Raw genomic sequence first — 14,812 nt, forward strand, 5'->3', positions numbered from 1 at the left:
TCCCTGAGCCTCCCTGCCCCTGATTTACAGGAGACAGCACTGCTGCCTCTGTTTATCTACCGAGAAGTTTTTAACTTCTCATTTGTTCTCAGTCAGGATGGGGCCTTGATACTAGATCAGATTGTAGATACTAGCTAAAAACTAGACTGATATAAATTAACAACAGAACCGCTTGCTTTTCCTCAGGCTGAGGATTATGTATCTATGCACATGGATCCATGTGCATGGCAGCTGAATCCCAAACAAAACCAAGCAGGCATGCATGCGAGAATTTACAGCTCTGTTACTAACAAACCCAGAGTTGAACCACTGTAACCATTTCCAAACTCCAGCTCACACCGACAGGCCTGGGCGGCTGCTGGCAGGTACCTGCCCAGCCACGTTCCTGTTTCACTTTCGAGCCCTTTTTGTTTCCACTGCTCTTAGCCCTTTAGTTGCAAGTCCAGCAGACTCCACGTTTCTTTCCTCATTGCATTAGAAACAAAAGTTTTTTTCAGTTAATATGGTGATTTCAAAGTCTGTTTCTGCCCAGACTTCAGTCTGGCGTTGGTCAGTGGAATTGCTGAATTATCCCAAGAGATTATTTGTGTTCTCAGTAAAACCTGCACTTACGAGCACTGCTTGAAGCTTCACTCCAGGCAGATCTGGTCCGCATGCTCCCCTGACCCCTCTGCACCTATTTTCATCCCTTTTATATAACTTTTCTTCCCTAGGGAGACAGGAAACAGCTCTCGGAGCCCACATTGCCAGCTCGAGGCAGGAGCCCCGGGACCCTCGTGAGCGAAACCGGTGCCTGGGCTCTGCCCTGCGCAGAGAAAAGGGCAGCATCAGCTCAGCTGTGGTGAGTTTTTCAGTAAAGCTCAGTCACTCTGTTAAAGTAACCACAGGAAGGAAGCAGATGGGATGCCTCTTGCTGTACGGAGAATGAAGGTTTCCAGTTACCTGATGCTACAGGAGTCATTTGATTCAGAAGAAAATGGAGGCAGAGCAAGTCAGCAATCTGGATAGGAGGGCTGGCGGCTCGCCAGGGCATCAGCACGAGAGAGGAGCTGGCACGATGGGGAGATGCAGCTCCGCTCCTCCAAAACTGGGTTGGAAAGCTGGAGGGACTGCGGAAAGTTGCTGCGGGGTTCCCAGCCAGGGGCACGGGTTCGCTCGGAGGAGAGAGAAACAAGGGCCAGGGGACATTTAGTGCTAGATCACCACGCAAGCCATGTGCAAATAAGCCTGTGCCATTTGTCACTAAAACACGGGGATGTTTGCATCATGATGCAGATCTGGTGGGCAAAAGCACGCAAACACACCTCTGACTAAACATATGTATCATCTCTAAGAAGTTTTAGGAAGGGTGTTCTGGAAATCCCAGCAGAAGCCATCTGGGCAACCAAAGGCAGCATCTACCACGGAGAAATGACATTTCCAGTGGAGGAACAATCGCCATGATTCATCTCTGGCCATTTCCTCAAGCAGCCTTTTCCCATTGCTAGACTAGCCCTGTCCACAGCAGTCCCTCCCTGCCAGGACGCACTGCTTAAAAAAAAGAAAAAAAAAAAAGAAAAAAAACCACAAACCCAAAGGGCAGCCTGCAGAGCTGAGGCACCCAAGGCACCGTTAGAAGTCATCCATCTGACTCATGACACCTACCTCAAACCAGAATCACAGCACCAGCATCACCCTGCTCCCGGCACCTCGCCAGGCTGCGCCCAGACCTGACGCCTGCTGTACTCTCTTGGGTCCCAATGTCAACTAACATGTGCCAAAAACATCAGTGTCTGGGGGAAAAAAACAAAAACAAAACGTCTTTTAGTATGGCAGCGTTATGCCATCACGGTGCGAGCTCTGTGCACGCCGTCAAAGCTGACCGAAGCGGCGGTGGGCAAGATGAGCTGAGCCGAGAGCCGGAGCGGAGCTGGGGCTCAGCCCTGCCTCTGCTGTGCCAGATCCCGCCGGGGCTGGGCGAGCCGCAGGATGAGACCCCAGGCACAGCATCCCCTCTGCAAAACGAAAGGGGACAGTGCTCCCCTAGCACACCTCTTCTGTGTGCAACCGTCTGCTTCTCCTGCAACCCTGAAAGCTGCTGCAACGGGGAGGCTGCATGCCCCGGCGCGGTGCATTATCCCCCATCGCTTAGTGCTGATGTAGTTCCTGCCAATCTCAGTGTCAGTCTTGGTGTTACAGTAACAGCACAAGACTGTCACATAGATCAGAGGTGGTGGTTTTCTGTTTTTTTATCCTACAGAAGCAAATGGTTTCCTTGCTGGGTATCTTCTTCCTGAGAGCTCAGCCCACTGCCTGATCAGCAGCCCTGGTACCTGGGAGACTGAGTCACTCTCCCACCCTCGGCCGCTCCTGCCCGCCTAAGCAAGGCTGAGCTTCTCACGGGGCCAAATGCTGAGTCTCAACCGAGTGCTGCTAATGCCACAAAGATTTCCGTCTGGTGCGGGCTGCATGTGGTTAAGCCTCTTTTTGGGTTAAAACAAATGTTTAAATACAAAACCCTAGAGGAAAAGAATCGGACACTTGGTCTAAATACAGAGAAGGGAGATTATCAGACCTTCAGTTCCCGAGGGGCGGTTGAAGAGCAGAGCATCACCATCAGGCCAGAAACAAACCCTCTGGGAATGGCGTGGCCAATCCATCCCATTAGAATGCAGCCAAAACTACATAAAGATCCCGTTTCTGCCTGCCAGCACACCCCATCAGTCAGTGGCACTGGTGCTGCCGCCTTCGGACAGTAACACCAAGAACCACCGGCCGATTTTCATTTTCCTCTTTAGAAAGTCCAGTCGGCGCTCACTCAACAGAAGCTCCATCTGTGATTGAAACCGCACGTTTCCGACAGCCCGGTGTGGAGCAGCGAGCCCGAGTGGGCTCTGCGGCACAGGACCGGTGGACAGGGACAACCCACTGCGGCTGGCAAAGTCCAGGCTTGCCTAACCGTGCCGTCACGCAGGCAGGGGTTTTCATGGTGAAACTGGCTGAGCCGCAGCAGATGAATCACTGCCAGCGAGTGCCGGAGCAGGCGCATTGGTGATCGTCCCCGCTGCCAGCAGCATGGCGTTTGCAAAGTGCTGCAGTGCAGGCAGTCACTCACTTCTTCCACTCTTCCACCCCCCCACCCCATCAGAGAGAATCCCGGCTCGTGGGAAGATGCAACACCCAGCCAGAGAAAAGAGAATGTGGATGCTGGGTTTGCACAGGGAAAACGTTAGTAGTTTCACAAACGCTTTAGATGGAGAAAACTTCTGAGGACTCCAGAAGTGCCAGAGCATCAGCTGCTCCCTGGTAGACAAGCAAGTTTCACTTCAAATAAGGAACATGCCAAAAGTGGCAACACATAAGAGCATCTGCTGCCTGAAGAAGCTGTTTCTTCTGCTTTTTCTTTTTTCTCTTTAGAAACTTTCCTGAAAGCCATAAGCACCCTGGTGCTGGACAGTATGTACTTGCTGTCAAGAAAGCAATTAAACTTCTCGGTCATCTCCTGTTGGCCAACACAGCGAGGGCTATCAGCTGATCCCAGCTGAACTGGTGGAAATGTCTCCTGAATGCAGCAAAGCAGATACAGATATCTCCTCTCAGGGGCTGGGTATGAGGAACAAAATCCCACTGGCCTCTTTCTTTTAACAGGAAAAAAAGGTGTTTCTTGGCACAAGGAAGACAAACACCTTCTCTGGGACCCTTCAGCCTCCTGGGGTGCCACGAGGACCAGGAACCCGGCTTTTAGTGATACGAGGGACCTTAAGCACCAAAGGGACAAAATCAAAAAAAGTAAACTCTATTTTAACTGTTTTTAAATGGCAAAAGCTTTCAGAACTTTCCTGATTTCAGTTGTGGTTATAGTTAATGCTTGTTATTTAATTTTAACTGGCTGTACCACTCAGCCCCACGCAACTCATGCCTCTCTGCGTCCTAGATTTTAGCAGCACGTGACTGAAATTGGGGCTTTTGTCATGAAAGAGGTCAGGCAGAGCAGCGAAAACAGGGTGGCATGCCCCGGCTGGGCACACACGTTCCCCAAGGGGAGCAGGGGGAAGCAGGCACGGCCCCGGCTTTGCCGGCTGCCACTTTCTTATGTCAGCTGTGCCTGGGTGGCGAGAGCCTGACTAATACCATGTGCGGGTGGGCGCAGGATTACTAAAGCCAGGAGCGTGATGCCACCAGCACCCCGCTCACCGCAGCCACGTTTTCGGTGCTTGGGGGCCCAGTTTCTGGGAAGGGCTCATCTCCACCTCCCAGGGCCAGCATCCCATGGACCCACTGGGGCATGGCCGGAGGGCAGGACGCCAGCCCCGAGCATCCCCTTGAGCCCGAGGAACCGGCACATCCCACCCCTCCCCGTGGGGCTCCACTTTCAGTATTTCAGCAAGTGAAATCTAAGCCCGACACCTATTCATCTGTGCTCTGGCTTTACCCGTAAGGTGGAGGAGCGGCAGCTCCGGCTGTCTCATAGCGAGAGGCGTGCAGGGGCATGCGCGTTCCACCCCGCGCGTGGGGTCTGGCACACGTCGGGTGGCCGGGGGCTGCCCTGCCCCGCTCTCGGCATCGCCGGGAGCCTTTTTGGTCTCAGCACGGGTGAGGGTGGCAAGCGGGGCTCCCACAGGGATCACGTGCGAGGCTGATGAGTGGGTGCTCTGCTTTCAAGGAGCAACAACGGTTGCTCAGTAAGTGCAGGTCCTGCCTGTGCCCCTCTCTGGGGACAGAGCCCAGAGCACGGCACGCTGCAGGGTGGGAACCCTGCAAAAGCTACGGGTTATATAGGAACAGGCCTTGCTCCTTTAGGAAGTCAAACAACTGTTCAGCTGTCATTTTGTCCCCTGCAAAAGCCCAGCCATCAGTGTTCTGCAGGCTTTAAAGGTTGAGGGCAGATTATTCGGGAGGAAGGATTTCACCAGCTGCCCCAACATCAACATTTCTTCTCTCCTCTAACACCACGCAGCAGAGTTTGTCCTAGCCCTTTTCTGAGCTCTGCAGGTTCCCGTCACAAACTCATCTACTCTCCGACAGCATGGGAAAACGCAAGGCAAATAGAAAAAAAGAAGTGTATGTTAACACCCCCCGCAAAAAGAGCTCTTAACAACAAGCAAGCATACTGATTGGTGGTCAGGCCCTGTACCTGGCCGTTTCCACCCGGCTTCACCAGTAAGGGTCTCGCATTCCAGTGCAGAGCTTCAGGAGCCACCCACCTTCCTCTCCAGGCGCAGCACCAGGACAGCGATGGGAAGCCGGAGCTGAGCAGCCCCAGGGCTGCACCCCACGCTCCCCGTCGCTGAACTCCCCGGGTTACACGCGTGGCCGGTGGAGACGGGCATCCCAGCGGGACGCATCCAAGGCCAGCGGAAGGGATGCAGCCCCGACACACAAAACCGGAGGAAGCATTGCACCATTTCTGCTGCTGCCGCAGATACTGTCTAGAGCAGAAAGTGAATTACAAACAAAATTGATAAAAGGGGCTACGGGGTAAGCAAAGCCAAGCAATTCCCCCAGTTGCACCTGCAGCTGGTGAATGGGGGTTGTGCAGGGCTGCAGAGACTTTTGGGAGCGAACGGGCCGGTTCTCAGAAAGGCGCCTGGTTTCGGCGAAGCTCCTTTCCCATGCGGCGTGCTGGGCTCTGCCGCCAGCCGAGCCCCCGGCGCGCCCCACCGCCCGCCAAGGAGCCGAGCACCTTCTGCCTGCACCTCCTCCGCACACAGGCAGTTTCGCAATGACTAAGGACTGGTTACCCTCAGCAATACAGAGACCCATGGCAGGCTGGAGAAGCAGCCACCTAACAGGAACAGCAGCCGCTTGCTTTCTCCTTTGCGCTAAATCGCTTTATCCTGATACGTCCTGAGGCTTTGGGGAGGATTCAGCTCCTGATATTGAAACTCAGCCCCAGGGTGGTTCACATGATGCCTGTCGGAGCGCAAAGCGGCAGACTGACAATGTGATGCTGCAGAGATGCACGAACCCCATGACATTTTGGGGTCCTACCCCAACTGGCAATCTATTAATTTGTGAAAGAGCATGGTACAGATGCACTGACTCACTCTTGGGGCTATTAGATGATGCAGAGAAAGGAAGGGAATTTGTTGAATTGGTTCCCATCCATGCCCGCTCTTCGGGTGCTTAAATCCGAGCCCTTCCCTGGGCTTTCTGATGGAAGAGGAGATGGAGATTCCAGCCCACAATGTAGGGAGAAAACCTCAGTTGGATGAGGATGGCAATTCAGCGGTTTAACCCAGCCAGTTCTCATTTTCCACCTCTGCCTTCTGTGGTCTGTTGCCTTTTGCCTCTTGGCAGGGTCTCTCCACCATTTCATCACACCCTGAAGCAACAAAATAGTCGTCTTTGCTCCAGACAATGGAGCTGGACTACAAGGTTCCTTTCCTGGCAGTAGTGCCAAATTTCTTTTTCCTTGAGCTGAAACTTCATTTCCTGAATCTTTTGCAATGCTGACCCCAGCTGCTGTGATCGGCACATCTTGCACAGCCTCTCCATAACCTGCTCGCAGCTTCCCACTGCTGGGTCAGCCAGAGTTGCTCTGATTTTCAGAGCAGCGAGGAACACCTTTGCCTTTCCTAGTTGAAAAAGGTGCTGCAAAAGTCTAGAGCAGGATTCTTATGGGCCTGTTGTAACCTAATAGGACAATTTCTGGAGAGCACATTACTGTTAGTGAAAAGTACGTTTTGTTCCTGTACCTTACTTGTACAGCTGGGTTTAAATCATCAGCCATCTCCGCCTGCCATTTTACAGTCAGCTCCAGCAAACCCTCAGCAGAACCCCTCTAACCCCAGGTTCAAGCAAGCCTGAAGGTAACAGGTCCTTTACAAATCTGGCATTTTTGAGCATTAAAGAATTTAGCTGTGCCAGCATGGCTCATCCCAAGCTCCACAGCAGGAAATCCTGACAACCCCCTGATGTGCCTGATCCTGATTCTTTGAAATACAACCGTCATCTGATTTTTCACAGAAAGTTTTGCTTTTTTGAATTGTACATCTTACCATCAGCTGTACCTGGGGTACAAACCAACCTAGGACAGAAATGCAACCTAAGTCAAAGCCTGCTTGGCCAACAGAAGACTACAGTTGGCTTCCATTAGATTTAGAGCAGGCTTGCAAGTACTGATAGCCCAAGTATGGGAAAACGTCTACTCTCATTCAGTCATAATCCTTGTCCTTAAAAAACTAAGGGCACTAGCAAAATAGCAACCATGCACAACCGCTTAGTACTCCTCTCGTCTCAATTGCACAACGTGCCTTCCTGTCCCACACATCCCCAAGGGCCCCGAGGACAGTTTGTCCTTCTGGGGTTGTCCAGGGTTGGCCAACACTATGGGAGTGCAGCAAACCGCCGCTGCAGCCATGTCTCGAGGAGGGGGAGATGCAGCGCTGTCAGCTCTCCGGGCCTTGCCTCTGTCCTTGCAAGAGCAGCAGCTACTTCTCACATTGACAGACTAGGAAACAGAGATCTTTGTGATTCATCTCTCAGGTAGTAGCAAGCACTGATGATCTACCTGGAGCAGAGCCAGGCTTTTGATCAAAACCAATCCCCTCGACAGTGAGAAGTATAATTTTTTTTTCCTTAGCAGGAAGTTTGCTACTAAAAATAAGAAGGTGGGGTGAGGAAAGAGGGTTTATTTTCCTACTAACTACTAAAAATTAAAAATGTTGTGGTGAATCTTTCACATATTCCTTCAGAGTCAGCAGGTCACACGTACAGTCCCTTGATTTTGTGTGAAGCATTAGGCAGCTACGTCATAGCCCATACGTACATGGATTACGTGGTGGACGAGGATGCTAAAAGGTTACATTAAATTTAACTTCAAGTTGAATTATGCAGTTTCAGCTCCAAAATGAGACACAACTATTGGCACAAACCACATCCCTTCAGCATCTGCAGCAGCACGGGATGCAGTTGGATACCTGAGGGCTTTCATTTGTAATTGTGAAAGTACGCTCGTCAGACAGGAGGGCTGCGTTTCGTTCAGGGCACCCAGCCTGGCAGCGCAGGGGAAAGGGAGAGCTGTGCAAGTGAGCATCGGCTCAGCTGGGGCTCCCTGGAGGCAAAGGTCAGCCCTCCTGACCAGCTCTAGACACAAGGTGTGGAGATGAACCTGCCCAAAGGCTCTCCAAGCCCGATTCCGAGCCATAGCAGGAGGCTCCTAGGACGTGGCTAAAACGAAGCCAGCCCAAGGCCAGCATCACAGGAATGAGAGCAAAGTCAGAGGTCCCACAAAAGCACAGGGCATAGCAGGGAAAGAGGCATCAAGGACATAACTCAAACATGTAAGAGGACAATGGTCCTCAGCACCCCCAGAAGACCTTAAATGAAGTTCAGAAGCAAGTCCTGGGTGGTGGGAAACCTCAGGAAGGAAGCTGCAGGCTGCTTTTGTCATTTTGCTTGGATCCAGGCATCTACTGTGTCTAGAGCCACAAAATACAGCCTTCGAAGCCCAGGGATGCCCTTCGCAGTCTCTCTGTGACATTTCTCCAAAGCTGAAGACAAACCCAGGGCGATGGGAGAGCACTTTGGAGGAGGACTGTATGAGCAGACACCGGGGAGGGTGTCGAGCAGACACTGGGGAGGGTGTCCAGCTGTGGGTCCAGGTTCTGGGAAGGAGCAAGAGCGATGGCCAAGGAGCCTGCTGCTGCAGAAAGAAGGGACACTGAGGCACGCTTTGGTGGAAGCTGAGCCAGCTGGTCCCTCGCGTCGGGCTGGGGGAAGCACGCGTGCCCATGCTGCCAAGGCACTCGCACACCAGAGCGGCCTCTGTTCGTCATTGTCACCCAAAAGCACTGACGGTGGTCACCAGGGTCCGGATGGTGGGTGTGGGATTTCGTTGTCTGCATCACCACTCCTCGTTTCCAGTTAGGCTTGAAGCGTTTTCAAAAAGAGCTAGCAAGAGAGACTCTCACATGCTTATCTCATTGCCCTTTATCTTGGTGGCTCATCTCCAGCTTCTAGTTAAAAGAAGACATACATGGCTGATTTCAAGTCAAGCAAAGGTCAGGATGAACCAGGTGACAGCAGTACAGGTGTGCAGAGATTGCAGTGGTGTTATTTACCTGCCAGAGCTACTGAGGAGGAGATTAAGACCTTCACAGATTCAGTTCTGTCAACTTCCTCCTCTTTCCAAATAACTTCTAGTTTCAGAGCATCTCCACTGCGAAAAGGGGGAAAAAGAAAAAAGCCTTATTCAAAGCTCCAGCCTCTCCCCAGCACACAGGCTGGCAGAGTTGCTCCGATCCACAACAGCCGGTGCCCTGGGCCTCCCACCAGCCACCCCATCATTGCAGCATCCCCCCTCCCCACGGGAGCTCTCTTGGCTGCAGACACAAACCGCAGATCCCCCAGGGGAGGAAGCTCTGATGCGATAAAGCCCAAGGGAAGCAGAGCAGCTTACCTGCTTTTCCCCCACGCGGATGCACCCTCTTTGCCAGCCCGGCAGCGACGGCTGCTCACAGCGCGGGAGCCGCAGAGCCGGGGCTGGCACGAGCGGCGCGGGGGCTGCAAAACCCCATCTGCCAAACGGGGCCGAGCGAACTGGAAATATCGCTGTGAAATGACAGCAGGGGCAGCGCTTAGCTGGGTCACAAGGTAACACGGGATCCACCCATAGCAGAAGGCTCAGAGATGTCCTGCGCGAGGACCTAACCCTGCACCAAAGCGCTGGAGAGCCCGGGGATGCCTGTATCGTGGGTATGGGGAGGTGGGGGGGGCACTGGGTGCTCGTAAATCCAAACCTGCTTCACTGGCCCCAGCCCTGCCCAGAGCATCCCCATGCTACCCCTGCCCCACGTCCCCAGGTTTCCGTACCCTGCTCCCACCGCGGCTGGCAGGGCGTGCAAAGAGTTGTGGCCACCATCTCTCACATGTCCCAGATCGGTGCCTTATTCAAACATTTTATATCCTGGCTCCCCTTTGAGTGTTTTTTCCCCCAAGCATGATGTGTAGCATCGGTCTCATCTCCCCCAAACAAAACTGGATTCCTTCACGCTGCTTTTTTCATCCTTACCTGATACCGGTGAGCAAATGGCACCGAGCACTCCCCCAGCTCGCAGTTGCCCTCTCCTCTGTTCTTCAGCCTATTTATTTACAGCGCTTTGTGAACAAATCTGTCTAAAAATTTTGCTTTCAAATCTGAGGCAACAAAATATCACCCTGTATGAGTAAGTCTCTGTTCTCACCCAACGCCCACACTGACCCAGCTATTCCTTTTAGTATCAACAGCTTTACAGAAAACAGACCTCTGTTTTTATCCACCTAGACAGACACTATGAAAGCACTGACAGAAAGAAAGAGTCTGGCGCGTGCTGCAGCGAGCGCGCGGCCCCTCCAAAGAGAGATTTCTGCTGGGGCAGGAGGGAGAAGCGGTGGGTGGCGGGGGGTGACACCGTGCCCACCCTTTCCTCTCCTGGAGACGGGAGCAGGGACACGCAGGAGAGCGCAGGGAGCTGCAGCAGGGCCACCCTTGGGAGAGCTGCTCTCCGCTGATGGCTTCAATACTAATGGCAAAACGAGGGGTGGGGGGGTCGTGCAGCCCTGGGAGCAATCCCCTGCCCCGGGCGGGTGGTGCGGGTGGCTGGGCGGCCATCGGTGCCCGCTCCGCTCTGCTCCTCCCTCCCCAGACACAGACAGAAAACATTTCAAGCCGCAAATCTTCCCGCCGGAGTTGAGGTTTGTGTCAGTAAGCACCGTAATTTCCAGAACAGGCTCTCAGTAATAAAGGAAACCTGAACCTCAGCCCCCCACCCCCCAAGGCAACCTTAGGGTTTTATTACTAGGACTATGTTTGTTTAGAAAATCTTTTTTTTTTCCAAAACATTGAACCTCCACAAGCCCGTCAGACCTAACAGCAGCTGCGGGCTGAGCCCCTGGAAAAATCTGCCTGCGCTTCTCACCTCTCAGCGCTGTGCACATTTGTACAGTCCGTGTTTCCACTTCGGTAGAGTGAACGGCATCATGCAAACAGACGTGATTTACTGTTAGGGTTTTAGGTATTAGCTCACTGTTTTGGAACTTGGCAGCTGAAGACACGACTCCTCCCTGCTTGGCTTTTGCAAGTGGGAGCGGAGGAGGTCACCGAAGCTCCTCTTCTCATCCATCTCCAGCTCCCATCTCGCAGCACCTTTGTGGGATTTGACTTCGCTCCTTCCTGCCCATTTGCACAGCAGCATCCCGCAGCCGCACTTCTCGGAGCAGCTCACGTACCCTCCAGGGATAGGACGAACGCTCCCGAGCCTTCCCTGCTTGACTGCCACACGGCCGGTGCCACCACTGCTCACACCCCGGCGTTAAAACACCTTCTTAAGCAAAAGCAGCAACGTGCCATCCTGCACCCTCCATCCAAGAGGCACGGTCTTGAGGTTAAAGCAAAGCTGGGACTTTTTGGTTTTGGGATGCTGTGCCAGCTGCTCAGCACACCGCACAGACCCCACAGCTCCAGCCTCTCCTGCCTCCGTTACACCCGCAGGGGCGAGAGGAGGTGACACCTCGACGGCCCAGCCCCATTTACAACCCCCAGCCTGTAACCGCAGCTCAGCATCGTTTACACCTTGAAAAACACGACACAAATCCAGCCGGATTTCTTCTCCCACCCGTTGGACAGCGAGGGACCATCCGGAGGCACTCAGGTCCGGGCTCCATCAGCCGCAGAGCCGGACATGGCGCTGCCTAAACGGGACCAGGCTGCTCTGCCAGAAAGCCCGTCGCAGGGCTTGCTCTGCCCCGTCCTGCCTGCAGGCAACTGGGGGCCATCGCGGCGGTCACAGCATAAAAATCGCAGGGACAGAGCACCAGAGGCGATAACGGGATGCTGGGGGTGAGGGGTCCCACAAGGCTGGGCTGGGGCCACTGGTGCACCTCACGTCCCACCGATTACACGGGCAAACGTGCACTAACCCGAGCTCTTCTAAACCCACACAGGGACAGCACAACGTCAGGTTTTGCAAACACGTTAAAGGCACCATAAAGAGATGCAGCCTACCAGGCTTTTCTAAGACAACTCAAATGTTTCCTCCTGACAGATACAAGAGCAAGCTGTTTGGCAGGGACCAGCGTGTAAAAAGTGCTTGTTTAAGCATTTTTAAGTGCAAAGGGGCGGGTTTGCGTCAGGCGGAGGCAGCTCAGCTTGGGACCCCGGCAGCTCCGAGTTCCACTTTCAGCCTCTCACGTTACACTTTGTGCAAACGCCGCTGCACGGTGGTAGCGTTTTGCTAACTTGTTGAAAAGACGAAAGCTTTTCAGTCAATGCATCTCCAAACCGCAACATGTGCCGACAGTTTTACTGTGCTGCCGGCGCATGGCCGTGGCTGGAAGCTGCCATGTGGGACCTGCAGAACCGCGGCGGCCAAACTCTCCCTCCGAGCTGCTGCTCCTGCACCCGTCCCTCCTGGCAGCAGCCTGCGCTGGGCTCAGCTAAACCTCATAGGCGACAGGGAGGGGGAACAAAAAAAATAAAATAAAAAAATAATTAAAAAAAAACCCAAAAAACCACAACTCAGTTGAGCAAGAAACAGAGCAAACCCTTGGCAAACCTAACATTTCAAGGTCACAGAGAGTTGAGGTGTGGGGAGAAACTTGGGACTCCTAGGGCCAGAAGGCTTGCAAGAAGGGAGCAGAGCCATGTACCACCCCAGGAACCGCAGCTGCTGGGACCGCAAAGCTCCAGGTCCTTTGGGGGCCCGATGCCATCCCCTCCCCACCACCACCTGCACACGGGTTCCTGTCCCTGCGCCTCAAAATTTGCCCTGCTTAAGCTGGAGGGAAACATTTTAACAGCAGCAGCAAGAGGTCACAGGGCTGACTTCACTGGGGAGACACTTAAAGGCATAAAAGTAGTAGGACCTACAGAAAAGGTCTGTCTGCAGCAGCTATCCTGCGCCACGGGCAGGGGCTGCGCGGACCCCCGGCTCGCCGGGCAGCCTGGCAGGGCGAGCAGGTCTTACCTGGGCCAACGCGGGATCCTCCCAGGCCAAGAAATGCTCGAAGTGACGGCTTTGATGAGCTGCTCAGAACTGGGGAGATGCTGGGGAAGCCCCCGGGACCAGCCCCGCTCTGCCGTTAGCAGTGGGGGTCCCGCACAAACAGCCGGGCACAGCCCTGTGGTCTGGTGCAGCACTCCAGACCCGACGGCACGGCAGTGAGCGTTGGAGCAGATTCAGGCTGAATTTCACCCAGATGTAGATTGAAAATACCTCTGGGCACTCCTGCAGGTGGGGAGAGGAGAGCCTATTGCATCCCATCAATCCCATTAAACCCAGCAAGAGGCAGCGTGAGAGTCAGGGCTGAAGACGTGGTTTGAGCAAAGGAGCCCCCAGTAACTGGGGGGGGGGGGTCATTGGGGCACCCCCCTCCAGCTCACCTTGGCTGGTCCAAAAACCTGCATCGTCCGCACCACAGCCTGCCTGCAGCCAACCTGCATTGTGGGGCGCACATCCCACCCCACATTTCTATATCCCCAAGAGGCCCAGAGGCACCTGGAACACCGGGACCCTTTCTGGCAGGGAAGGAAAGGCTGGGAGACCCCCCGCTACCCTCCCCACGTCCCCATCCCCAGCACTTACTGCCCCATCCCAGGACGTGCCGGAGCAGAACCACCAGCCGCTTCGCCCCAGGGATCTCGTGTGGTTCTGAGGTCCCCGGGTGCTGCAGGCGAAGCAAAAACCCGCAGCCGGCTCAGCGGAGAGGTTTCAGCAGCTCTGGCAAGGCTCATTCCGCCAGCGCCGTCAGAAAACACAGCTCCATCGGTCGGAGCGAAAAGAAAACTAACCCGGCTCCAAGCGTGAAATAATGAAACAAATAATCAGATAAAGCCCTTTGTATCGCACGCTCGGAGCCTTCCTGCTCTGTGGTTTGGCAAAGCCCGTGGGCAGCGCTCCCGTACTCCCACCTGCCCAGCGCTCCAGCGCTCGGCTCAGGGGCTGCAAACTCACCCGGGGGGGGATGCTCGGGGGTCCCCAGCCCGGCCCCGAGTCCCCCAGGGAAAAGCCGCACGTGCGGGAAGCGGAGAAGGGATGGTTTGGAGTCAAACAACCCAACGGGACCCGTCCCAGCCCCTCTGCGGCCCCCGCACCCCCCTGCGCTGCCCACCCCGGCAGCCCCTCCGCTGCTTCTTCACCAACAGGAGCAGGAGGAGGAGGAGGAGGGTGATGAGGATGAGGAAGGCATCGGGGGATCTCACCACTTCCTCCTCTCCCGCAGGCACTGCAGCCGGCACTGGTCCGAGCAGCAGCTCCCAGCAGCCGCAAACCCCAGCGCGGCACCCGCTGCGCACCCCGGGGCTGCCAGCGCAGACCGGGCACGGACGGTGGCGGCCCCGGTCCCCAAGGGCCACGCGTGTCCCAGCACCCGCAGCGGGGCCACGATGTCGGATGCGCAGTTCCCCCTGCCGGCACCCAGGCGCAGCACCCGCGTCCCACAACATCCCACATCCCACGACGTCCCACATCACCCCACGACGTCCCACATCACCCCACGACGTCCCACATCACCCCACATCCCACAACATCCCACGACATCCCACATCATCCCACGTCCCACAACGTCCCACGACGTCCCACAACGTCCCACAACGTCCCACAACGTCCCACAACGTCCCACAACGTCCCACAGCGTCCCACAGCGTCCCACATCCCCAGAGCCCCAGCCCAGGAGGAGGCACACATACTGGGGAGAAAACTATTTGCAGCAACCAGGATAGACGTGGCCACAAGATCTCGAGTGACTGTCCCCAAGCCAAGGGATTTTGCAAGGACTGAAATGCTGTGTCCCCAGAGAACAACCTGGGGGAGCTCAGCCGGTTTGGTGGAAAAAAGAGTGATTTTGAGACATC

The sequence above is a fragment of the Aquila chrysaetos genome, chromosome 24, assembly GCF_900496995.4.
Source record: "Aquila chrysaetos chrysaetos chromosome 24, bAquChr1.4, whole genome shotgun sequence".
Classification (NCBI taxonomy): Eukaryota; Metazoa; Chordata; class Aves; order Accipitriformes; family Accipitridae; genus Aquila; species Aquila chrysaetos.